Below are 25,993 nucleotides of genomic sequence, written 5' to 3'. Positions count from 1 at the left end.
GAGTTTCTAATTGGAACTGTAGGAAGAGCGTAATAACCTTCATTTTTCAGTTAGAGGTTAATCTTTAAATCCGGATGACGATGCCTATCGCCCTTAATTATTTTAACACAAGAACATTTCAGTGTACTGAACGTGTTATTATCATTTACTTTATGACACTAGAATACTCTTTTAGAGATGTCTTCAATTTATTTCAACATTTATGTCTGTCTGTAAACCTCGTTTCACGTTTGACCTTCTCCAGCCAACTTTGACTCGAATTTCATTGAACTGATTTCAAATCCAGACTGAAAGGAATGATACTAACTTCCCATTCACAATGTTTTTGTGTTATTTACAGAATACTGTATCAAACGATCATTGACCTCTCTCTCTCCCTCTGTCTCTCTCGCTCCCTCTCTCGCTCAATCTCCCTCTCTCTCCCTCGCACTCTCTCTCTCTCTCTGTCTGTCTGTCTGTCTGTCTCTCTCTCTCTCTCTCTCTCTCTCGTTCGAAATCACACAAGAGTTCAAAGTTTATGCCTGCACAATGTCATATGTAGGAAAGTCATCATTGGAGATGTAAATGTTTAGATGATCAACCTGTCATGGGTTTCATTACATTTCAGAGGACAACAAATAGAACTATAATCAGCCTGCAATTTCAAAACTCTACAACGTCATTAAGAATAAATGTACGACCTACTGTTATATCTATAATTACACCGTTTGAAAGATAAACTATATCCTCATGCGCAAACATGCACGCACGCAAACATACATATATGTGTAAACAACATACAATCATTTTTTTTTTAAAAGGCAAACTGTTATCTATACTGTATTTCTACTGTGTGATTGAAGTTTCTCCTTAATTGCGGGTAGGAGATTGGGCCTATCTGAATAATGTCTTTTTTATCAATAACATATTGAAGGCTTATTGTGTATATGGTTGTAGATTATAAAGTAAGATTATTAATTTTGTATGAAAACATCTTTATTTGGATTTGAGATCAGATCATTAGTTTTTCCTCAGGAAATCCTGGTGTACCAGATATTTGGCATGTTCTTTACTAAACCTTTAGTATTATACATGATCTTGCTGCCAGCGTTGAATATTATAGTAAACGAAACAAATATATTTGCAGTAGATGCATTAGGCAAAGTTGATTGCAGGTTTTATCTAAGCAATACACCAAACTTTAGGATAGGAAAACTGTACCAATAGTGCGAATTGCGTCCATTAATGTCTTGCTTACAAACTAATTCAGGACGGATTTTATTTGATTCACAACCTCCTTAGAAATGAACACCATTTCTCTACTTGCATGTGTCTTGTAGAAAGATCTAAGAACCATATATATATATATATATATATATATATATATATATATATATATATATATATATATATATATATATATATATATATATATATATATATATATATATATAGACGCTGGGGGCCTTCATTTGATTCCAAGTCGATGAAAGGATACTTTTACATTCAGAATGTGTGCATGGTCCTAAATTGTACTAGCGTTTTTCGCTGTAACCTAATTGTCGCTCACTTATGTTTTGTATGCCAACGCCACAACTTAAAGTCTTCCATCAGTATTCATAGAACTGTATGCCTGAGAATGTGCAGAAATGCATTTCTGCCTATCGAAACAAAAGCACACCTGATGTTTCTATCCAGAACTCAAACCTCAGTAAATCATAAAATAGGGAGTTGCAAAATTAATGCTAAAACAATTCTCTGGCAATCAAGAAGTCTAGTAAAAGTAATGCCACCAATGTCTTTCATCAGTACATTTTGGAATTAGAGCTACAATGAAATGATTTTGCAATATTATCAGCCTATTACAAACCCAGTTTGAAGTGAGACAGAAATGGGACTCGGATTGAATCTTGAAAAGGTCAATAAAAGTCAGACGGAAACTTGCAGAAAACATGGAAGTCAGACGATATTTTTGAATAGCAAATGGAAATCAGACGAAGTCTTGGAAAAATATGTTTAGGTAGATTTCTGAACACAAGGAATTCGACTGCTGTATTCCGAATTCAATACCAAGGTATTGTTATATTTATCTGAAAAGTCACAAACCGGTCTAGAACTGGACTATGCCAAGCGAAGTTCGGACAAGTGGCACATTGTTTCAGATTGTTCAAGACAGACTGAGCGTGTTGCCGAGCGGATTTATTTTAATCGAAACACTTTGGCGCAGAAACACTATCCATATTTTAAAGATACAAATGATTTCCTGGAAAAAACTGACCAAACTTACAGCCTCTTAAAACTGTATACTTGGAGAAAGAAAAGTGTGCAACGGCCATAAATTACCATTTTTGTACGTTAGGTGTATTGAGGATAGTTTCCTCGTTTGGACCCATGTGGAGGAAAAATAGTTTCCTGACTGGATATAACAACCAACATTCATCAATTAAAATTAAAACGAAAAAGAAATGGAATAAGGAGTAGATTTCCTAAATTTGACATTATACAACAGAATAAACTTGCAAACGGGAATAATCGGGACATTAGGATATATTTAAAGGAGATTCATCAATTGTTACGTTAAATACCTTTTCTGTAAGGCATGGGTTCAGGAGCATTGTTAATTCCAAACACATATTTCCCACACGATTTTGCAACATCAACAAGATTTAATGACGCTTCTTCGATGTATTTCGAGAAATAAGTTGAAAAATCAAGCAAGTGGTTAAACAGAGACCTGAAGTTTTAAGAAGAATAAATATTCTCAACAAAACAAAACTAACAATTTCGTTTTTTGTTAGTTACATTTGACGTTCTTAGTTTTTCTCCTTTATATTCCATACAACTTTACAAAACAAAAAATAACAATTACGATCTATGTTGGTTTCAGTCCACGTTCTTTTTTTCTTTTACATTCCTTAAAAGCTTGCAAAACAAATGTAACAAGTACGTTCTTTGTTGGTTAAAGTCGATCTTTTTTTCTTTCTCACATTCTTTACAAGCTTACAAATTAAAACTAACAATTATGTTCTTTTTTGGTTTCAATCGACGTTCCGCATCTGCAAGATGACTTATTGTTGTTACAGCTCTGTGAAGATAACAATTCCAAAATGTTGCACCGTATAACTGTAAATATAACTTTATCAAGCATATTTATTCTTAATAGGGTTGTCAACTTTTGAAAGCTGAGGCTGATTGAAGTCCTGAAGATTGATCTCTGAAAGGTAAAGAAATGCAAGACAGGTTGATCATCTAGCCATCTACAACTACAAATATAACTTCCCAACATATGTCACATACACAACGAGAAAACACCGATATTATTTTCACCGAAAGCATAACTTAGGAAGAAAATTATAATATATTCAATTGAATTCGAATCGCAATTATGCGACTATTTATTTCAATTGAAACCTTTAAAGGGAGAGAAATCACTGGCCGCACATGGTGTCTGAAGCCATACACTGCATTATACTCCTCAGCAAGAGCAGAAGACCTCTTCCAGGACATGGTGATTATCACAATTTTTGCACGATCAGTTGCGTTCAAAACATTTAAAAGAACGGAAACCCTCTTCAAGTACATGGTACTTATTGGAAATGTAACACGTGCAGTTACATACGAAGCCAGTGAATGAACAGGAGCAGTGGTGATGCATAGTTATAGCAGAAACAGTTGCATTTGAAAGTCCGAGAAACAGAATAAACTCTCGAGCCGAAGATGTTACCTACTTATGATATTGATCAAGTGGTAGTCGGTATTTATCACCTTCAGACACACACAATAAGAGAACGGGAGTAAAATGAAATTTGTTGATTTTGAAATAAGGACAGACCAAGTTTCATGAACATGTCTTACAATTTTAGAGCGAACTAACTGAAGACATTTTATTCTTAATTCTTACTGATTATATGGACAGACATACATTCGCAGAGTAAATGTGAATTTTTTTGAACATCAAAGTTTTCCTAATTTGACTTACTTGTTCATCTTTGAACTGCAACGATAAAACACTTAATTGACCATATGCCTTTTGTATGGTTTCGCTTTCTAATGAACCGAACACTTGATTGAAAATTCAGGCGTGAATATGCTTTGGCGCATCATCTTAAACTAGTATCATATACTTACTTTAAAACATAATCTGGACACTAGAATAGTTTTAAAGGAGGTTCATCAATTGTTACGTAAAATACTTTTCCAATAAGTCGTACGTTCAGGAGCATTGTCAAATTCCCAATACATATCTCCCACACGATTTGTAACAATCAACAACATTTAATGATGTTTGCTTGTTGCTTTTCGTGAAATAGGTTAGAAAATCAAGAAAGTGGGTAAACTGAGACTTGATGTTTTAAGAAGAATAAAGATTCTCAACAAGAAAAATCACAACCTACCAATTACGTTCTTTGCTGATCCCCGGTCGAGTCATACCAAAGACTTACAAAATGCTACTAACAGCTGCCTCGCTTCACGCTCAGCATTAAGAGGTTAGTGTTAGGACTGGTCCGCCTGGTGTCAGGATAATATGACAGGGTGGGACATCATGCTACATGTCTGCGGCATGATGCCCCAGTGCTAGACATAACTATAATCTGTCGCACTGCGGACATCGTAGCGATATGACTGATAAATTATTAAAGCTACGTTAAAAATCCAAATCACACACACACACACACACACGCACACGCACACATGTTCTTTGCTGGTTTTAATCGACGTTCTTATTTTTTCTTCTTTACATTCCTTACAACCTTACACAACAAAAGATAACAATTACGTTATTTGTTAGTTTCAATCGATGTTCAGCATATGAATCAAAGTTTGCAAGAGAATATTTGTGTGAATATTTGTGTGATTTGCAACAACAATTTCCTGATGCGTTTCAAAGTTACACTTTGAATAGAGCTTACAAAGGAAATGAAAATATAAGGAGCATTTTGGGCGAGATCCAGTCTTCCGAGTATCGACAAGCCTGGTTTTTAAAAGTGTAAATCGAATGGTAGTAAGTGGTGAATGTTTCTAATTAATTCAGACCTAGCAATTAACGTTAAAACAAGTGAAAATTGTAAAGTTAAAAATATAGTTCATATGATGCGAAAACTGTTTTATGTTATGTATTGTTTAAACTGTATAAAGAGAATGCAGAGGAAACCAAAAGGCATTTAATTTATTTACTTTTAATGAACATTCTTCGGGACCTTTATGGTACATAGATTCATTCGCATCTATCTGTCTGTCTCTATGTATAACTGTATGTCTGTTTCAATCTCAATCCACTGTAAACCTGTCTGCCTGTTTGTCTGCCTATATGTCTATTTTATTGCCTGTTCAAGTATTTTGATTCTCTTGATGGGTATCTTCCTTCGTTGGAATGATGAAATATATATCTATATATCAATCTATCGATTGACCGATAGCTTTATCTGTCTATATATCTTGATGGGCATGCTCCTTTTTGAGAATGAGTACATTTCATACACAACTAGTAAAGTTTCAAAATCTTAGTCTTTCGTCATCATTAAACTATTCAATTTGCTTCAGAACAAGAAGACAGAATAACTTCAAATTACTTTTGTTTTTACATTCATCGCCAGGCTTTCTTCTCCAGTTACTTGTCGATATTATGTCCAAATAATGAAGATAATGACCCAAATATAAGTCCTTATTCCAAGGCCAAAAAAACTGTCGCAAATGACCAAAGGAAAAACTGATTTTAATGAATTTTAATCATTATTGCATAGGATAAGAAGGAACTTAGTGTCACTATAAAGTGTTTTTTTTTCTCTTAGTTTTCTCTGACGATGGTGTTTTCTGACATATGTAATTGTGGTTAAGATTAATCTTTCTTGTATACATAAACTGGTTCCCTAAATTCAAGAATGAAACTATGCAATCAAAACTGGCAGAAGTTAAATAATTATTAGCATACATTTTGATAAGGATGTCTAAAACAAACTTTTTCTGTATGGGTGTGGAGGTTAACTTTGTTCAGAGGAAGATAAGAGTGCAATGAAAAACTATGCTAATCCACTGGTCCATACAGTAGTTATATTTGTTCAAGAATTTCCGTACATCCTCTGAAGCTGAAGTCGTAAATGGGGTTCTGGGAAGTTAACTTCCAATTAATTGTACTTGACTAACTATATGAAAACCTATTTCAAGTTTTGGAGAAATGACAATTCACCAGCGTTTCCGAAATCAATCCGTCAAAAGTATTGCATTTACACGAATAATTGAAAATGAAATATTTCACTCATGGCTGTCCCGAGAGATTGCTTCAACCATTTACCAGGATACTACAAAATGATTATTAACTTTGATTTCCAAAATGGTGGGCTCGTCCGGGATTTGAACCCGGGACCTCTCGCACCCAAAGCGAGAATCATACCCCTAGACCAACGAGCCTCACATGGGAAATAATCGTGCCATTATCCGCCTTTATATTTGTCCTGCATACGAGCCGTACCTTATCTACAGCTTGATATCAGTGCGCTGCTGTTACTCAGATCCTTGCACATGAAAAGATTATATCATAGATGAAACGTACATATTTCATTTCCTTGTGTACATTTCATGCACAAATAGTATTGTTTCGAAATATCAGTCTTTTGATATCATTTACTATTCAGTTTGCTTCAAAGCTAATCTCCCAAATCTATGAGACATACACATATAAGTCCTTCTTCCAAGGAGAAAAAACTGTCGCAAATGACCCATGATCAAACTAAATTTAATGAATTTTAATAATCTTTGCATCATTTAAGACCAGATGATAGGAAGGAACTTAATGTTCCTATAAAGTGTTTTCTTTTTCTCTCTTAGTTTTCTCTGAAGATTGTGTTTTGTAATATATGTAATTTATGGATGACATTATTCATTGTTGTATACACAGACTGGTTCTCTAAATTCAAGACCGAAACTATGCAATCAAGCTGATTGTTGTTGTGGGTAATAAATGAAAAGTAATTAGTTGACTTTGTTTAGACTAACATGCTTTAAGATAAAGTCGATTTCCGATGACGAAGACATATTTAGAATTAAAATGATATTTTATTTGCATGCTTCTAAATGAAATCCAACTCATCTGAATTTTACTGTTGATAATAATCAAGAGTTTCAGATCTACATAATATTAATTGCTGCCGATAGACCCTTGGACAATTCGTTGATCAAACAGCATTCTCCATTCGCCGGCGTCCCCGTTTGACACTTGCATTATGCATAAAGATGAATGCATGCTGATGTATGTCGATGGAAGCCAAATTTGCCATTCTAGTCGACGGTCATACCATTAATTTGACAGTTGATTTTCACAACAACAAAAAAGATAATTCCAGTAGGTGGATTAGGCAAGGTTCGTTTTAGGTTCTCTCTAAGCAGCACATTCATCTTTCGTTAAAGATATGATAGGAAATCTGTACAAATATTATGAATTCGTCCATCAATATTTTGCTTAAAAACCAATTCCGGATAGACTTTGTTCTATTTACAACCTCCTTGAAAACGAATACCGTTTTCTACTAAAATGCATCTTGTGGATAGATGTGAGATGAAATTCAAGCAGACAAGACCTTTGAAGAGACTAGCAAGTGAGAAATCATGTGGCTGTCTCCAATTTAGAAAGTGCTTCAATCCAAGTAATCTACGCCGTTTCAGAATCAAATAAAGAGATGTGTTGTGTCGGTTAATTCTAACAGCATGCATTGTAACCCTATAGGCAGTCAATCAATAAATCAACGCCTACTGAATTAGATGACACAGACATGTAAATGACATAAGGCAGTTAAGGTAAAGACACGGTGGGGAGATAGGCCCTTACGAAGCAAGGGAATAATGTGCATCGGTGGTTCAGTGGTAGAATGCTCGCCTGCCACGCGGGCGGCCCGGGTTCGATTCCCGGCCGATGCAAATTTTTTTTTATATAATTTTAGAATGTTTGCATAATCCAATATTTGTAATAACTCTTTTTGCCCTAGTCTAATTTTCCCTCACTTTTGTGTTTTATGCCAACTCCACAACTGATATCGGAACAGTCCTTGAATCAGAAGCTTGGATGTCTCACACTGAGTGTCCCTCGCTTCCCGGAAAAAAAGATGGATGTTGGTGCAAAACAGCTTTCCATTACAATGGGACAGATCCTTATCTTGTCTATAAGGAGTTTCTAATTGGAACTGTAGGAAGAGCGTAATAACCTTCATTTTTCAGTTAGAGGTTAATCTTTAAATCCGGATGACGATGCCTATCGCCCTTAATTATTTTAACACAAGAACATTTCAGTGTACTGAACGTGTTATTATCATTTACTTTATGACACTAGAATACTCTTTTAGAGATGTCTTCAATTTATTTCAACATTTATGTCTGTCTGTAAACCTCGTTTCACGTTTGACCTTCTCCAGCCAACTTTGACTCGAATTTCATTGAACTGATTTCAAATCCAGACTGAAAGGAATGATACTAAGTTCCCATTCACAATGTTTTTGTGTTATTTACAGATTACTGTATCAAACGATCATTGACCTCTCTCTCTCCCTCTCTCTCTCGCTCCCTCTCTCTCTCTCTCTCCCTCTCTCTCCCTCGCACTCTCTCTCTCTCTCTCTCTCTCGTTCGAAATCACACAAGAGTTCAAAGTTTATGCCTGCACAATGTCATATGTAGGAAAGTCATCATTGGAGATGTAAATGTTTAGATGATCAACCTGTCATGGGTTTCATTACATTTCAGAGGACAACAAATAGAACTATAATCAGCCTGCAATTTCAAAACTCTACAACGTCATTAAGAATAAATGTACGACATACTGTTATATCTACAATTACACCGTTTGAAAGATAAACTATATCCTCATGCGCAAACATGCACGCACGCAAACATACATATATGTGTAAACAACATACAATCATTTTTTTTTAAAAAGGCAAACTGTTATCTATACTGTATTTCTACTGTGTGATTGAAGTTTCTCCTTAATTGCGGGTAGGAGATTGGGCCTATCTGAATAATGTCTTTTTAATCAATAACATATTGAAGGCCTATTGTGTATATGGTTGTAGATTATAAAGTAAGATTATTAATTTTGTATGAAAACATCTTTATTTGGATTTGAGATCAGATCATTAGTTTTTCCTCAGGAAATCCTGGTGTACCAGATATTTGGCATGTTCTTTACTAAACCTTTAGTATTATACATGATCTTGCTGCCAGCGTTGAATATTATAGTAAACGAAACAAATATATTTGCAGTAGATGCATTAGGCAAAGTTGATTGCAGGTTTTATCTAAGCAATACACCAAACTTTAGGATAGGAAAACTGTACCAATAGTGCGAATTGCGTCCATTAATGTCTTGCTTACAAACTAATTCAGGACGGATTTTATTTGATTCACAACCTCCTTAGAAATGAACACCATTTCTCTACTTGCATGTGTCTTGTAGAAAGATCTAAGAGCCATATATATATATATATATATATATATATATATATATATATATATATATATATATATATATATATATATATATATATATATATATATATATATATATATATATATATATAGACGCTGGGGGCCTTCATTTGATTCCAAGTCGATGAAAGGATACTTTTACATTCAGAATGTGTGCATGGTCCTAAATTGTACTATCGTTTTTCGCTGTAACCTAATTGTCGCTCACTTATGTTTTGTATGCCAACGCCACAACTTAAAGTCTTCCATCAGGAGATGGGGTTTCTCATACAGAATGTCCCTCGTTTGATGGATGCCCCGTGAATCCAAAAATCAAAAGCAATTATTTTGTCATTGAGGATGTATTAAACTGCATGCCATAGCATTCATAGAACTGTATGCCTGAGAATGTGCAGAAATGCATTTCTGCCTATCGAAACAAAAGCACACCTGATGTTTCTATCCAGAACTCAAACCTCAGTAAATCATAAAATAGGGAGTTGCAAAATTAATGCTAAAACAATTCTCTGGCAATCAAGAAGTCTAGTAAAAGTAATGCCACCAATGTCTTTCATCAGTACATTTTGGAATTAGAGCTACAATGAAATGATTTTGCAATATTATCAGCCTATTACAAACCCAGTTTGAAGTGAGACAGAAATGGGACTCGGATTGAATCTTGAAAAGGTAAATAAAAGTCAGACGGAAACTTGCAGAAAACATGGAAGTCAGACGATATTTTTCAATAGTAAATGGAAATCAGACGAAGTCTTGGAAAAGTATGTTTAGGTAGATTTCTGAACACAAGGGAATTCGACTGCTGTATTCCGAATTCAATACCAAGGTATTGTTATATTTATCTGAAAAGTCACAAACCGGTCTAGAACTGGACTATGCCAAGCGAAGTTCGGACAAGTGGCACATTGTTTCAGATTGTTCAAGACAGACTGAGCGTGTTGCCGAGCGGATTTATTTTGATCGAAACACTTTGGCGCAGAAACACTATCCATATTTTAAAGATACAAATGATTTCCTGGAAAAAACTGACCAAACTTACAGCCTCTTAAAACTGTATACTTGGAGAAATAAAGGTGTGCAACGGCCATAAATTACCATTTTTTACGTTAGGTGTATTGAGGATAGTTTCCTCGTTTGGACCCATGTGGAGGAAAAATAGTTTCCTGACTGGATATAACAACCAACATTCATCAATTAAAATTAAAACGAAAAAGAAAGGGAATAAGGAGTAGATTTCCTAAATTTGACATTATACAACAGAATAAACTTGCAAACGGGAATAATCGGGCCATTAGGATATATTTAAAGGAGATTCATCAATTGTTACGTTAAATACCTTTCCTGTAAGGCATGGGTTCAGGAGCATTGTTAATTCCAAACACATATTTCCCACACGATTTTGCAACATCAACAAGATTTAATGACGCTTGTTCGATGTATTTCGAGAAATAAGTTGAAAAATCAAGCAAGTGGTTAAACAGAGACCTGAAGTTTTAAGAAGAATAAATATTCTCAACAAAACAAAACTAACAATTTCGTTTTTTGTTAGTTACATTTGACGTTCTTAGTTTTTCTCCTTTATATTCCATACAACTTTACAAAACAAAAAATAACAATTACGATCTATGTTGGTTTCAGTCCACGTTCTTTTTTTCTTTTACATTCCTTAAAAGCTTGCAAAACAAATGTAACAAGTACGTTCTTTGTTGGTTAAAGTCGATCTTTTTTTCTTTCTTACATTCTTTACAAGCTTACAAATTAAAACTAACAATTATGTTCTTTTTTGGTTTCAATCGACGTTCCGCATCTGCAAGATGACTTATTGTTGTTACAGCTCTGTGAAGATAACAATTCCAAAATGTTGCACCGTATAACTGTAAATATAACTTTATCAAGCATATTTATTCTTAATAGGGTTGTCAACTTTTGAAAGCTGAGGCTGATTGAAGTCCTGAAGATTGATCTCTGAAAGGTAAAGAAATGCAAGACAGGTTGATCATCTAGCCATCTACAACTACAAATATAACTTCCCAACATATGTCACATACACAACGAGAAAACACCGATATTATTTTCACCGAAAGCATAACTTAGGAAGAAAATTATAATATATTCAATTGAATTCGAATCGCAATTATGCGACTATTTATTTCAATTGAAACCTTTAAAGGGAGAGAAATCACTGGCCGCACATGGTGTCTGAAGCCATACACTGCATTATACTCCTCAGCAAGAGCAGAAGACCTCTTCCAGGACATGGTGATTATCACAATTTTTGCACGATCAGTTGCGTTCAAAACATTTAAAAGAACGGAAACCCTCTTCAAGCACATGGTACTTATTGGAAATGTAACACGTGCAGTTACATACGAAGCCAGTGAATGAACAGGAGCCGTGGTGATGCATAGTTATAGCAGAAACAGTTGCATTTGAAAATCCGAGAAACAGAATAAACTCTCTAGCCGAAGATGTTACCTACTTATGATATTGATCAAGTGGTAGTCGGTATTTATCACCTTCAGACACACACAATAAGAGAACGGGAGTAAAATGAAATTTGTTGATTTTGAAATAAGGACAGACCAAGTTTCATGAACATGTCTTACAATTTTAGAGCGAACTAACTGAAGACATTTTATTCTTAATTCTTACTGATTATATGGACAGACATACATTCGCAGAGTAAATGTGAATTTTTTTGAACATCAAAGTTTTCCTAATTTGACTTACTTGTTCATCTTTGAACTGCAACGATAAAACACTTAATTGACCATATGCCTTTTGTATGGTTTCGCTTTCTAACGAACCGAACACTTGATTGAAAATTCAGGGGTGAATATGCTTTGGCGCATCATCTTAAACTAGTATCATATACTTACTTTAAAACATAATCTGGACACTAGAATAGTTTTAAAGGAGGTTCATCAATTGTTACGTAAAATACTTTTCCAATAAGTCGTACGTTCAGGAGCATTGTCAAATTCCCAATACATATCTCCCACACGATTTGTAACAATCAACAACATTTAATGATGTTTGCTTGTTGCTTTTCGTGAAATAGGTTAGAAAATCAAGAAAGTGGGTAAACTGAGACTTGATGTTTTAAGAAGAATAAAGATTCTCAACAAGAAAAATCACAACCTACCAATTACGTTCTTTGCTGATCCCCGGTCGAGTCATACCAAAGACTTACAAAATGCTACTAACAGCTGCCTCGCTTCACGCTCAGCATTAAGAGGTTAGTGTTAGGACTGGTCCGCCTGGTGTCAGGATAATATGACTGGGTGGGACATCATGCTACATGTCTGCGGCATGATGCCCCAGTGCTAGACGTAACTATAATCTGTCGCACTGCGGACATCGTAGCGATATGACTGATAAATTATTAAAGCTACGTTAAAAATCCATATCACACACACACACACACACACGCACACGCACACATGTTCTTTGCTGGTTTTAATCGACGTTCTTATTTTTTCTTCTTTGCATTCCTTACAACCTTACACAACAAAAGATAACAATTACGTTATTTGTTAGTTTCAATCGATGTTCAGCATATGAATCAAAGTTTGCAAGAGAATATTTGTGTGAATATTTGTGTGATTTGCAACAACAATTTCCTGATGCGTTTCAAAGTTACACTTTGAATAGAGCTTACAAAGGAAATGAAAATATAAGGAGCATTTTGGGCGAGATCCAGTCTTCCGAGTATCGACAAGCCTGGTTTTTAAAAGTGTAAATCGAATGGTAGTAAGTGGTGAATGTTTCTAATTAATTCAGACCTAGCAATTAACGTTAAAACAAGTGAAAATTGTAAAGTTGAAAATATAATTCATATGATGCGAAAACTGTTTTATGTTATGTATTGTTTAAACTGTATAAAGAGAATGCAGAGGAAACCAAAAGGCATTTAATTTATTTACTTTTAATGAACATTCTTCGGGACCTTTATGGTACATAGATTCATTCGCATCTATCTGTCTGTCTCTATGTATAACTGTATGTCTGTTTCAATCTCAATCCACTGTAAACCTGTCTGCCTGTTTGTCTGCCTATATGTCTATTGTATTGCCTGTTCAAGTATTTTGATTCTCTTGATGGGTATCTTCCTTCGTTGGAATGATGAAATATATATCTATATATCAATCTATCGATTGACCGATAGCTTTATCTGTCTATATATCTTGATGGGCATGCTCCTTTTTGAGAATGAGTACATTTCATACACAACTAGTAAAGTTTCAAAATCTTAGTCTTTCGTCATCATTAAACTATTCAATTTGCTTCAGAACAAGAAGACAGAATAACTTCAAATTACTTTTGTTTTTACATTCATCGCCAGGCTTTCTTCTCCAGTTACTTGTCGATATTATGTCCAAATAATGAAGATAATGACCCAAATATAAGTCCTTATTCCAAGGACAAAAAAAAACTGTCGCAAATGACCAAAGGAAAAACTGATTTTAATGAATTTTAATCATTATTGCATAAGAAAAGAAGGAACTTAGTGTCACTATAAAGTGTTTTTTTTTCTCTTAGTTTTCTTTGACGATGGTGTTTTCTGACATATGTAATTGTGGTTAAGATTAGTCTTTCTTGTATACATAAACTGGTTCCCTAAATTCAAGAATGAAACTATGCAATCAAAACTGGCAGAAGTTAAATAATTATTAGCATACATTTTGATAAGGATGTCTAAAACAAACTTTTTCTGTATGGGTGTGGAGGTTAACTTTGTTCAGAGGAAGATAAGAGTGCAATGAAAAACTATGCTAATCCACTGGTCCATACAGTAGTTATATTTGTTCAAGAATTTCCGTACATCCTCTGAAGCTGAAGTCGTAAATGGGGTTCTGGGAAGTTAACTTCCAATTAATTGTACTTGACTAACTATATGAAAACCTATTTCAAGTTTTGGAGAAATGACAATTCACCAGCGTTTCCGAAATCAATCCGTCAAAAGTATTGCATTTACACGAATAATTGAAAATGAAATATTTCACTCATGGCTGTCCCGAGAGATTGCTTCAACCATTTACCAGGATACTACAAAATGAGTATTAACTTTCATTTCCAAAATGGTGGGCTCGTCCGGGATTTGAACCCGGGACCTCTCGCACCCAAAGCGAGAATCATACCCCTAGACCAACGAGCCTCACATGGGAAATAATCGTGCCATTATCCGCCTTTATATTTGTCCTGCATACGAGCCGTACCTTATCTACAGCTTGATATCAGTGCGCTGCTGTTACTCAGATCCTTGCACATGAAAAGATTATATCATAGATGAAACGTACATATTTCATTTCCTTGTGTACATTTCATGCACAAATAGTATTGTTTCGAAATATCAGTCTTTTGATATCATTTACTATTCAGTTTGCTTCAAAGCTAATCTCCCAAATCTATGAGACATACACATATAAGTCCTTCTTCCAAGGAGAAAAAACTGTCGCAAATGACCCATGATCAAACTAAATTTAATGAATTTTAATAATCTTTGCATCATTTAAGACCAGATGATAGGAAGGAACTTAATGTTCCTATAAAGTGTTTTCTTTTTCTCTCTTAGTTTTCTCTGAAGATTGTGTTTTGTAATATATGTAATTTATGGATGACATTATTCATTGTTGTATACACAGACTGGTTCTCTAAATTCAAGACCGAAACTATGCAATCAAGCTGATTGTTGTTGTGGGTAATAAATGAAAAGTAATTAGTTGACTTTGTTTAGACTAACATGCTTTAAGATAAAGTCGATTTCCGATGACGAAGACATATTTAGAATTAAAATGATATTTTATTTGCATGCTTCTAAATGAAATCCAACTCATCTGAATTTTACTGTTGATAATAATCAAGAGTTTCAGATCTACATAATATTAATTGCTGCCGATAGACCCTTGGACAATTCGTTGATCAAACAGCATTCTCCATTCGCCGGCGTCCCCGTTTGACACTTGGATTATGCATAAAGATGAATGCATGCTGATGTGTGTCGATGGAAGCCAAATTTGCCATTCTAGTCGACGGTCATACCATTAATTTGACAGTTGATTTTCACAACAACAAAAAAGATAATTCCAGTAGGTGGATTAGGCAAGGTTCGTTTTAGGTTCTCTCTAAGCAGCACATTCATCTTTCGTTAAAGATATGATAGGAAATCTGTACAAATATTATGAATTCGTCCATCAATATTTTGCTTAAAAACCAATTCCGGATAGACTTTGTTCTATTTACAACCTCCTTGAAAACGAATACCGTTTTCTACTAAAATGCATCTTGTGGATAGATGTGAGATGAAATTCAAGCAGACAAGACCTTTGAAGAGACTAGCAAGTGAGAAATCATGTGGCTGTCTCCAATTTAGAAAGTGCTTCAATCCAAGTAATCTACGCCGTTTCAGAATCAAATAAAGAGATGTGTTGTGTCGGTTTATTCTAACAGCATGCATTGTAACCCCATAGGCAGTCAATCAATAAATCAACGCCTACTGAATTAGATGACACAGACATGTAAATGACATTAGGCAGTTAAGGTAAAGACACGGTGGGGAGATAGGCCCTTACGAAGCAAGGGAATAATGTGCATCGGTGGTTCAGTGGTAGAATGCTCGCCTGCCACGCGGGCGGCCCGGGTTCGATTCCCGGCCGATGCAAATTTTTTTATATATAATTTTAGAATGTTTGCATAATCCAATATTTGTAATAACTCTTTTTGCCCTAGTCTAATTTTCCCTCACTTTTGTGTTTTATGCCAACTCCACAACTGAAATCGGAACAGTCCTTGAATCAGAAGCTTGGATGTCTCACACTGAGTGTCCCTCGCTTCCCGGAAAAAAACATGGATGTTGGTGCAAAACAGCTTTCCATTACAATGGGACAGATCCTTATCTTGTCTATAAGGAGTTTCTAATTGGAACTGTAGGAAGAGCGTAATAACCTTCATTTTTCAGTTAGAGGTTAATCTTTAAATCCGGATGACGATGCCTATCGCCCTTAATTATTTTAACACAAGAACATTTCAGTGTACTGAACGTGTTATTATCATTTACTTTATGACACTAGAATACTCTTTTAGAGATGTCTTCAATTTATTTCAACATTTATGTCTGTCTGTAAACCTCGTTTCACGTTTGACCTTCTCCAGCCAACTTTGACTCGAATTTCATTGAACTGATTTCAAATCCAGACTGAAAGGAATGATACTAAGTTCCCATTCACAATGTTTTTGTGTTATTTACAGATTACTGTATCAAACGATCATTGACCTCTCTCTCTCCCTCTCTCTCTCGCTCCCTCTCTCTCTCTCTCTCCCTCTCTCTCCCTCGCACTCTCTCTCTCTCTCTCTCTCTCTCTCTCTCTCTCTCTCTCTCTCTCCCTCTCTCTCGTTCGAAATCACACAAGAGTTCAAAGTTTATGCCTGCACAATGTCATATGTAGGAAAGTCATCATTGGAGATGTAAATGTTTAGATGATCAACCTGTCATGGGTTTCATTACATTTCAGAGGACAACAAATAGAACTATAATCAGCCTGCAATTTCAAAACTCTACAACGTCATTAAGAATAAATGTACGACATACTGTTATATCTACAATTACACCGTTTGAAAGATAAACTATATCCTCATGCGCAAACATGCACGCACGCAAACATACATATATGTGTAAACAACATACAATAATTTTTTTTTTAAAAGGCAAACTGTTATCTATACTGTATTTCTACTGTGTGATTGAAGTTTCTCCTTAATTGCGGGTAGGAGATTGGGCCTATCTGAATAATGTCTTTTTAATCAATAACATATTGAAGGCCTATTGTGTATATGGTTGTAGATTATAAAGTAAGATTATTAATTTTGTATGAAAACATCTTTATTTGGATTTGAGATCAGATCATTAGTTTTTCCTCAGGAAATCCTGGTGTACCAGATATTTGGCATGTTCTTTACTAAACCTTTAGTATTATACATGATCTTGCTGCCAGCGTTGAATATTATAGTAAACGAAACAAATATATTTGCAGTAGATGCATTAGGCAAAGTTGATTGCAGGTTTTATCTAAGCAATACACCAAACTTTAGGATAGGAAAACTGTACCAATAGTGCGAATTGCGTCCATTAATGTCTTGCTTACAAACTAATTCAGGACGGATTTTATTTGATTCACAACCTCCTTAGAAATGAACACCATTTCTCTACTTGCATGTGTCTTGTAGAAAGATCTAAGAGCCATATATATATATATATATATATATATATATATATATATATATATATATATATATATATATATATATATATATATATATATATATATATATATATATATATATATATATATATATATATATATATATATACAGACGCTGGCGGCCTTCATTTGATTCCAAGTCGATGAAAGGATACTTTTACATTCAGAATGTGTGCATGGTCCTAAATTGTACTAGCGTTTTTCGCTGTAAGCTAATTGTCGCTCACTTATGTTTTGTATGCCAACGCCACAACTTAAAGTCTTCCATCAGGAGATGGGGTTTCTCATACAGAATGTCCCTCGTTTGATGGATGCCCCGTGAATCCAAAAATCAAAAGCAATTATTTTGTCATTGAGGATGTATTAAACTGCATGCCATAGCATTCATAGAACTGTATGCCTGAGAATGTGCAGAAATGCATTTCTGCCTATCGAAACAAAAGCACACCTGATGTTTCTATCCAGAACTCAAACCTCAGTAAATCATAAAATAGGGAGTTGCAAAATTAATGCTAAAACAATTCTCTGGCAATCAAGAAGTCTAGTAAAAGTAATGCCACCAATGTCTTTCATCAGTACATTTTGGAATTAGAGCTACAATGAAATGATTTTGCAATATTATCAGCCTATTACAAACCCAGTTTGAAGTGAGACAGAAATGGGACTCGGATTGAATCTTGAAAAGGTAAATAAAAGTCAGACGGAAACTTGCAGAAAACATGGAAGTCAGACGATATTTTTCAATAGTAAATGGAAATCAGACGAAGTCTTGGAAAAGTATGTTTAGGTAGATTTCTGAACACAAGGGAATTCGACTGCTGTATTCCGAATTCAATACCAAGGTATTGTTATATTTATCCGAAAAGTCTCAAACCGGTCTAGAACTGGACTATGCCAAGCGAAGTTCGGACAAGTGGCACATTGTTTCAGATTGTTCAAGACAAACTGAGCGTGTTGCCGAGCGGATTTATTTTAATCGAAACACTATGACGCAGAAACACTATCCATCTTTTAAAGATACAAATGATTTCCTGGAAAAAACTGACCAAACTTACAGCCTCTTAAAACTGTATACTTGGAGAAAGAAAAGTGTGCAACGGCCATAAATTACCAGTTTTGTACGTTAGGTGTATTGAGGATAGTTTCCTCGTTTGGACCCATGTGGAGGAAAAATAGTTTCCTGACTGGATATAACAACCATCATTCATCAATTAAAATTAAAACGAAAAAGAAAGGGAATAAGGAGTAGATTTCCTAAATTTGACATTATACAACAGAATAAACTTGCAAACGGGAATAATCGGGCCATTAGGATATATTTAAAGGAGATTCATCAATTGTTACGTTAAATACCTTTCCTGTAAGGCATGGGTTCAGGAGCATTGTTAATTCCAAACACATATTTCCCACACGATTTTGCAACATCAACAAGATTTAATGACGCTTGTTCGATGTATTTCGAGAAATAAGTTGAAAAATCAAGCAAGTGGTTAAACAGAGACCTGAAGTTTTAAGAAGAATAAATATTCTCAACAAAACAAAACTAACAATTTCGTTTTTTGTTAGTTACATTCGACTTTCTTAGTTTTTCTCCTTTATATTCCATACAACTTTACAAAAGAAAAAACAACAATTACGATCTATGTTGGTTTCAGTCCACGTTCTTTTTTCCTTTTACATTCCTTAAAAGCTTGCAAAACAAATGTAACAAGTACGTTCTTTGTTGGTTAAAGTCGATCTTTTTTTCTTTCTTACATTCTTTACAAGCTTACAAATTAAAACTAACAATTATGTTCTTTTTTGGTTTCAATCGACGTTCCGCATCTGCAAGATGACTTATTGTTGTTACAGCTCTGTGAAGATAACAATTCCAAAATGTTGCACCGTATAACTGTAAATATAACTTTATCAAGCATATTTATTCTTAATAGGGTTGTCAACTTTTGAAAGCTGAGGCTGATTGAAGTCCTGAAGATTGATCTCTGAAAGGTAAAGAAATGCAAGACAGGTTGATCATCTAGCCATCTACAACTACAAATATAACTTCCCAACATATGTCACATACACAACGAGAAAACACCGATATTATTTTCACCGAAAGCATAACTTAGGAAGAAAATTATAATATATTCAATTGAATTCGAATCGCAATTATGCGACTATTTATTTCAATTGAAACCTTTAAAGGGAGAGAAATCACTGGCCGCACATGGTGTCTGAAGCCATACACTGCATTATACTCCTCAGCAAGAGCAGAAGACCTCTTCCAGGACATGGTGATTATCACAATTTTTGCACGATCAGTTGCGTTCAAAACATTTAAAAGAACGGAAACCCTCTTCAAGCACATGGTACTTATTGGAAATGTAACACGTGCAGTTACATACGAAGCCAGTGAATGAACAGGAGCCGTGGTGATGCATAGTTATAGCAGAAACAGTTGCATTTGAAAATCCGAGAAACAGAATAAACTCTCTAGCCGAAGATGTTACCTACTTATGATATTGATCAAGTGGTAGTCGGTATTTATCACCTTCAGACACACACAATAAGAGAACGGGAGTAAAATGAAATTTGTTGATTTTGAAATAAGGACAGACCAAGTTTCATGAACATGTCTTACAATTTTAGAGCGAACTAACTGAAGACATTTTATTCTTAATTCTTACTGATTATATGGACAGACATACATTCGCAGAGTAAATGTGAATTTTTTTGAACATCAAAGTTTTCCTAATTTGACTTACTTGTTCATCTTTGAACTGCAACGATAAAACACTTAATTGACCATATGCCTTTTGTATGGTTTCGCTTTCTAACGAACCGAACACTTGATTGAAAATTCAGGGGTGAATATGCTTTGGCGCATCATCTTAAACTAGTATCATATACTTACTTTAAAACATAATCTGGACACTAGAATAGTTTTAAAGGAGGTTCATCAATTGTTACGTAAAATACTTTTCCAATAAGTCGTACGTTCAGGAGCATTGTCAAATTCCCAATACATATCTCCCACACGATTTGTAACAATCAACAACATTTAATGATGTTTGCTTGTTGCTTTTCGTGAAATAGGTTAGAAAATCAAGAAAGTGGGTAAACTGAGACTTGATGTTTTAAGAAGAATAAAGATTCTCAACAAGAAAAATCACAACCTACCAATTACGTTCTTTGCTGATCCCCGGTCGAGTCATACCAAAGACTTACAAAATGCTACTAACAGCTGCCTCGCTTCACGCTCAGCATTAAGAGGTTAGTGTTAGGACTGGTCCGCCTGGTGTCAGGATAATATGACTGGGTGGGACATCATGCTACATGTCTGCGGCATGATGCCCCAGTGCTAGACATAACTATAATCTGTCGCACTGCGGACATCGTAGCGATATGACTGATAAATTATTAAAGCTACGTTAAAAATCCAAATCACACACACACACACACACACGCACACGCACACATGTTCTTTGCTGGTTTTAATCGACGTTCTTATTTTTTCTTCTTTGCATTCCTTACAACCTTACACAACAAAAGATAACAATTACGTTATTTGTTAGTTTCAATCGATGTTCAGCATATGAATCAAAGTTTGCAAGAGAATATTTGTGTGAATATTTGTGTGATTTGCAACAACAATTTCCTGATGCGTTTCAAAGTTACACTTTGAATAGAGCTTACAAAGGAAATGAAAAGATAAGGAGCATTTTGGGCGAGATCCAGTCTTCCGAGTATCGAGAAGCCTGGTTTTTAAAAGTGTAAATCGAATGATAGTAAGTGGTGAATGTTTCTAATTAATTCAGACCTAGCAATTAACGTTAAAACAAGTGAAAATTGTAAAGTTGAAAATATAATTCATATGATGCGAAAACTGTTTTATGTTATGTATTGTTTAAACTGTATAAAGAGAATGCAGAGGAAACCAAAAGGCATTTAATTTATTTACTTTTAATGAACATTCTTCGGGACCTTTATGGTACATAGATTCATTCGCATCTATCTGTCTGTCTCTATGTATAACTGTATGTCTGTTTCAATCTCAATCCACTGTAAACCTGTCTGCCTGTTTGTCTGCCTATATGTCTATTGTATTGCCTGTTCAAGTATTTTGATTCTCTTGATGGGTATCTTCCTTCGTTGGAATGATGAAATATATATCTATATATCAATCTATCGATTGACCGATAGCTTTATCTGTGTATATATCTTGATGGGCATGCTCCTTTTTGAGAATGAGTACATTTCATACACAACTAGTAAAGTTTCAAAATCTTACTCTTTCGTCATCATTAAACTATTCAATTTGCTTCAGAACAAGAAGACAGAATAACTTCAAATTACTTTTGTTTTTACATTCATCGCCAGGCTTTCTTCTCCAGTTACTTGTCGATATTATGTCCAAATAATGAAGATAATGACCCAAATATAAGTCCTTATTCCAAGGCCAAAAAAAAACTGTCGCAAATGACCAAAGGAAAAACTGATTTTAATGAATTTTAATCATTATTGCATAAGAAAAGAAGGAACTTAGTGTCACTATAAAGTGTTTTTTTTTCTCTTAGTTTTCTTTGACGATGGTGTTTTCTGACATATGTAATTGTGGTTAAGATTAATCTTTCTTGTATACATAAACTGGTTCCCTAAATTCAAGAATGAAACTATGCAATCAAAACTGGCAGAAGTTAAATAATTATTAGCATACATTTTGATAAGGATGTCTAAAACAAACTTTTTCTGTATGGGTGTGGAGGTTAACTTTGTTCAGAGGAAGATAAGAGTGCAATGAAAAACTATGCTAATCCACTGGTCCATACAGTAGTTATATTTGTTCAAGAATTTCCGTACATCCTCTGAAGCTGAAGTCGTAAATGGGGTTCTGGGAAGTTAACTTCCAATTAATTGTACTTGACTAACTATATGAAAACCTATTTCAAGTTTTGGAGAAATGACAATTCACCAGCGTTTCCGAAATCAATCCGTCAAAAGTATTGCATTTACACGAATAATTGAAAATGAAATATTTCACTCATGGCTGTCCCGAGAGATTGCTTCAACCATTTACCAGGATACTACAAAATGAGTATTCACTTTCATTTCCAAAATGGTGGGCTCGTCCGGGATTTGAACCCGGGACCTCTCGCACCCAAAGCGAGAATCATACCCCTAGACCAACGAGCCTCACATGGGAAATAATCGTGCCATTATCCGCCTTTATATTTGTCCTGCATACGAGCCGTACCTTATCTACAGCTTGATATCAGTGCGCTGCTGTTACTCAGATCCTTGCACATGAAAAGATTATATCATAGATGAAACGTACATATTTCATTTCCTTGTGTACATTTCATGCACAAATAGTATTGTTTCGAAATATCAGTCTTTTGATATCATTTACTATTCAGTTTGCTTCAAAGCTAATCTCCCAAATCTATGAGACATACACATATAAGTCCTTCTTCCAAGGAGAAAAAACTGTCGCAAATGACCCATGATCAAACTAAATTTAATGAATTTTAATAATCTTTGCATCATTTAAGACCAGATGATAGGAAGGAACTTAATGTTCCTATAAAGTGTTTTCTTTTTCTCTCTTAGTTTTCTCTGAAGATTGTGTTTTGTAATATATGTAATTTATGGATGACATTATTCATTGTTGTATACACAGACTGGTTCTCTAAATTCAAGACCGAAACTATGCAATCAAGCTGATTGTTGTTGTGGGTAATAAATGAAAAGTAATTAGTTGACTTTGTTTAGACTAACATGCTTTAAGATAAAGTCGATTTCCGATGACGAAGACATATTTAGAATTAAAATGATATTTTATTTGCATGCTTCTAAATGAAATCCAACTCATCTGAATTTTACTGTTGATAATAATCAAGAGTTTCAGATCTACATAATATTAATTGCTGCCGATAGACCCTTGGACAATTCGTTGATCAAACAGCATTCTCCATTCGCCGGCGTCCCCGTTTGACACTTGCATTATGCATAAAGATGAATGCATGCTGATGTATGTCGATGGAAGCCAAATTTGCCATTCTAGTCGACGGTCATACCATTAATTTGACAGTTGATTTTCACAACAACAAAAAAGATAATTCCAGTAGGTGGATTAGGCAAGGTTCGTTTTAGGTTCTCTCTAAGCAGCACATTCATCTTTCGTTAAAGATATGATAGGAAATCTGTACAAATATTATGAATTCGTCCATCAATATTTTGCTTAAAAACCAATTCCGGATAGACTTTGTTCTATTTACAACCTCCTTGAAAACGAATACCGTTTTCTACTAAAATGCATCTTGTGGATAGATGTGAGATGAAATTCAAGCAGACAAGACCTTTGAAGAGACTAGCAAGTGAGAAATCATGTGGCTGTCTCCAATTTAGAAAGTGCTTCAATCCAAGTAATCTACGCCGTTTCAGAATCAAATAAAGAGATGTGTTGTGTCGGTTAATTCTAACAGCATGCATTGTAACCCTATAGGCAGTCAATCAATAAATCAACGCCAACTCAATTAGATGACACAGACATGTAAATGACATTAGGCAGTTAAGGTAAAGACACGGTGGGGAGATAGGCCCTTACGAAGCAAGGGAATAATGTGCATCGGTGGTTCAGTGGTAGAATGCTCGCCTGCCACGCGGGCGGCCCGGGTTCGATTCCCGGCCGATGCAAATTTTTTTTATATAATTTTAGAATGTTTGCATAATCCAATATTTGTAATAACTCTTTTTGCCCTAGTCTAATTTTCGCTCACTTTTGTGTTTTATGCCAACTCCACAACTGAAATCGGAACAGTCCTTGAATCAGAAGCTTGGATGTCTCACACTGAGTGTCCCTCGCTTCCCGGAAAAAAACATGGATGTTGGTGCAAAACAGCTTTCCATTACAATGGGACAGATCCTTATCTTGTCTATAAGGAGTTTCTAATTGGAACTGTAGGAAGAGCGTAATAACCTTCATTTTTCAGTTAGAGGTTAATCTTTAAATCCGGATGACGATGCCTATCGCCCTTAATTATTTTAACACAAGAACATTTCAGTGTACTGAACGTGTTATTATCATTTACTTTATGACACTAGAATACTCTTTTAGAGATGTCTTCAATTTATTTCAACATTTATGTCTGTCTGTAAACCTCGTTTCACGTTTGACCTTCTCCAGCCAACTTTGACTCGAATTTCATTGAACTGATTTCAAATCCAGACTGAAAGGAATGATACTAAGTTCCCATTCACAATGTTTTTGTGTTATTTACAGATTACTGTATCAAACGATCATTGACCTCTCTCTCTCCCTCTCTCTCTCGCTCCCTCTCTCTCTCTCTCTCCCTCTCTCTCCCTCGCACTCTCTCTCTCTCTCTCTCTCTCTCTCTCTCTCCCTCTCTCTCGTTCGAAATCACACAAGAGTTCAAAGTTTATGCCTGCACAATGTCATATGTAGGAAAGTCATCATTGGAGATGTAAATGTTTAGATGATCAACCTGTCATGGGTTTCATTACATTTCAGAGGACAACAAATAGAACTATAATCAGCCTGCAATTTCAAAACTCTACAACGTCATTAAGAATAAATGTACGACATACTGTTATATCTACAATTACACCGTTTGAAAGATAAACTATATCCTCATGCGCAAACATGCACGCACGCAAACATACATATATGTGTAAACAACATACAATCATTTTTTTTTAAAAGGCAAACTGTTATCTATACTGTATTTCTACTGTGTGATTGAAGTTTCTCCTTAATTGCGGGTAGGAGATTGGGCCTATCTGAATAATGTCTTTTTAATCAATAACATATTGAAGGCCTATTGTGTATATGGTTGTAGATTATAAAGTAAGATTATTAATTTTGTATGAAAACATCTTTATTTGGATTTGAGATCAGATCATTAGTTTTTCCTCAGGAAATCCTGGTGTACCAGATATTTGGCATGTTCTTTACTAAACCTTTAGTATTATACATGATCTTGCTGCCAGCGTTGAATATTATAGTAAACGAAACAAATATATTTGCAGTAGATGCATTAGGCAAAGTTGATTGCAGGTTTTATCTAAGCAATACACCAAACTTTAGGATAGGAAAACTGTACCAATAGTGCGAATTGCGTCCATTAATGTCTTGCTTACAAACTAATTCAGGACGGATTTTATTTGATTCACAACCTCCTTAGAAATGAACACCATTTCTCTACTTGCATGTGTCTTGTAGAAAGATCTAAGAGCCATATATATATGTATATATATATATATATATATATATATATATATATATATAT

At 34.8% G+C, this 25,993-nt stretch overlaps 6 non-coding genes across 6 annotated transcripts; 3 read left to right on the top strand and 3 right to left on the bottom strand.

Moving 5' to 3' along the window:
• Positions 1-6,312: 6,312 nt before the first annotated feature.
• On the bottom strand, positions 6,313-6,384 carry Trnap-ugg (transfer RNA proline (anticodon UGG)). The gene has a single exon. It is a non-coding gene; the product is annotated as a tRNA-Pro (tRNA).
• Positions 6,385-7,816: 1,432 nt separating this feature from the next.
• Trnag-gcc (transfer RNA glycine (anticodon GCC)) lies at positions 7,817-7,887 on the top strand. Its single transcript has one exon. It is a non-coding gene; the product is annotated as a tRNA-Gly (tRNA).
• Positions 7,888-14,530: 6,643 nt separating this feature from the next.
• On the bottom strand, positions 14,531-14,602 carry Trnap-ugg (transfer RNA proline (anticodon UGG)). Its single transcript has one exon. It is a non-coding gene; the product is annotated as a tRNA-Pro (tRNA).
• A 1,432-nt stretch (positions 14,603-16,034) lies between these two features.
• On the top strand, positions 16,035-16,105 carry Trnag-gcc (transfer RNA glycine (anticodon GCC)). The gene has a single exon. It is a non-coding gene; the product is annotated as a tRNA-Gly (tRNA).
• A 6,700-nt stretch (positions 16,106-22,805) lies between these two features.
• Positions 22,806-22,877, bottom strand: Trnap-ugg (transfer RNA proline (anticodon UGG)). The gene has a single exon. It is a non-coding gene; the product is annotated as a tRNA-Pro (tRNA).
• A 1,432-nt stretch (positions 22,878-24,309) lies between these two features.
• Positions 24,310-24,380, top strand: Trnag-gcc (transfer RNA glycine (anticodon GCC)). The gene has a single exon. It is a non-coding gene; the product is annotated as a tRNA-Gly (tRNA).
• Positions 24,381-25,993: the final 1,613 nt, after the last annotated feature.

Source organism: Sinohyriopsis cumingii, unplaced genomic scaffold (genome assembly GCF_028554795.1).
Source record: "Sinohyriopsis cumingii isolate HCF-2022 unplaced genomic scaffold, ASM2855479v2 utg002482l, whole genome shotgun sequence".
NCBI lineage: Eukaryota > Metazoa > Mollusca > Bivalvia > Unionida > Unionidae > Sinohyriopsis > Sinohyriopsis cumingii.
Note: the sequence above shows the minus strand (reverse complement) of the source record. Positions and strands in the feature narration are given on the sequence as shown.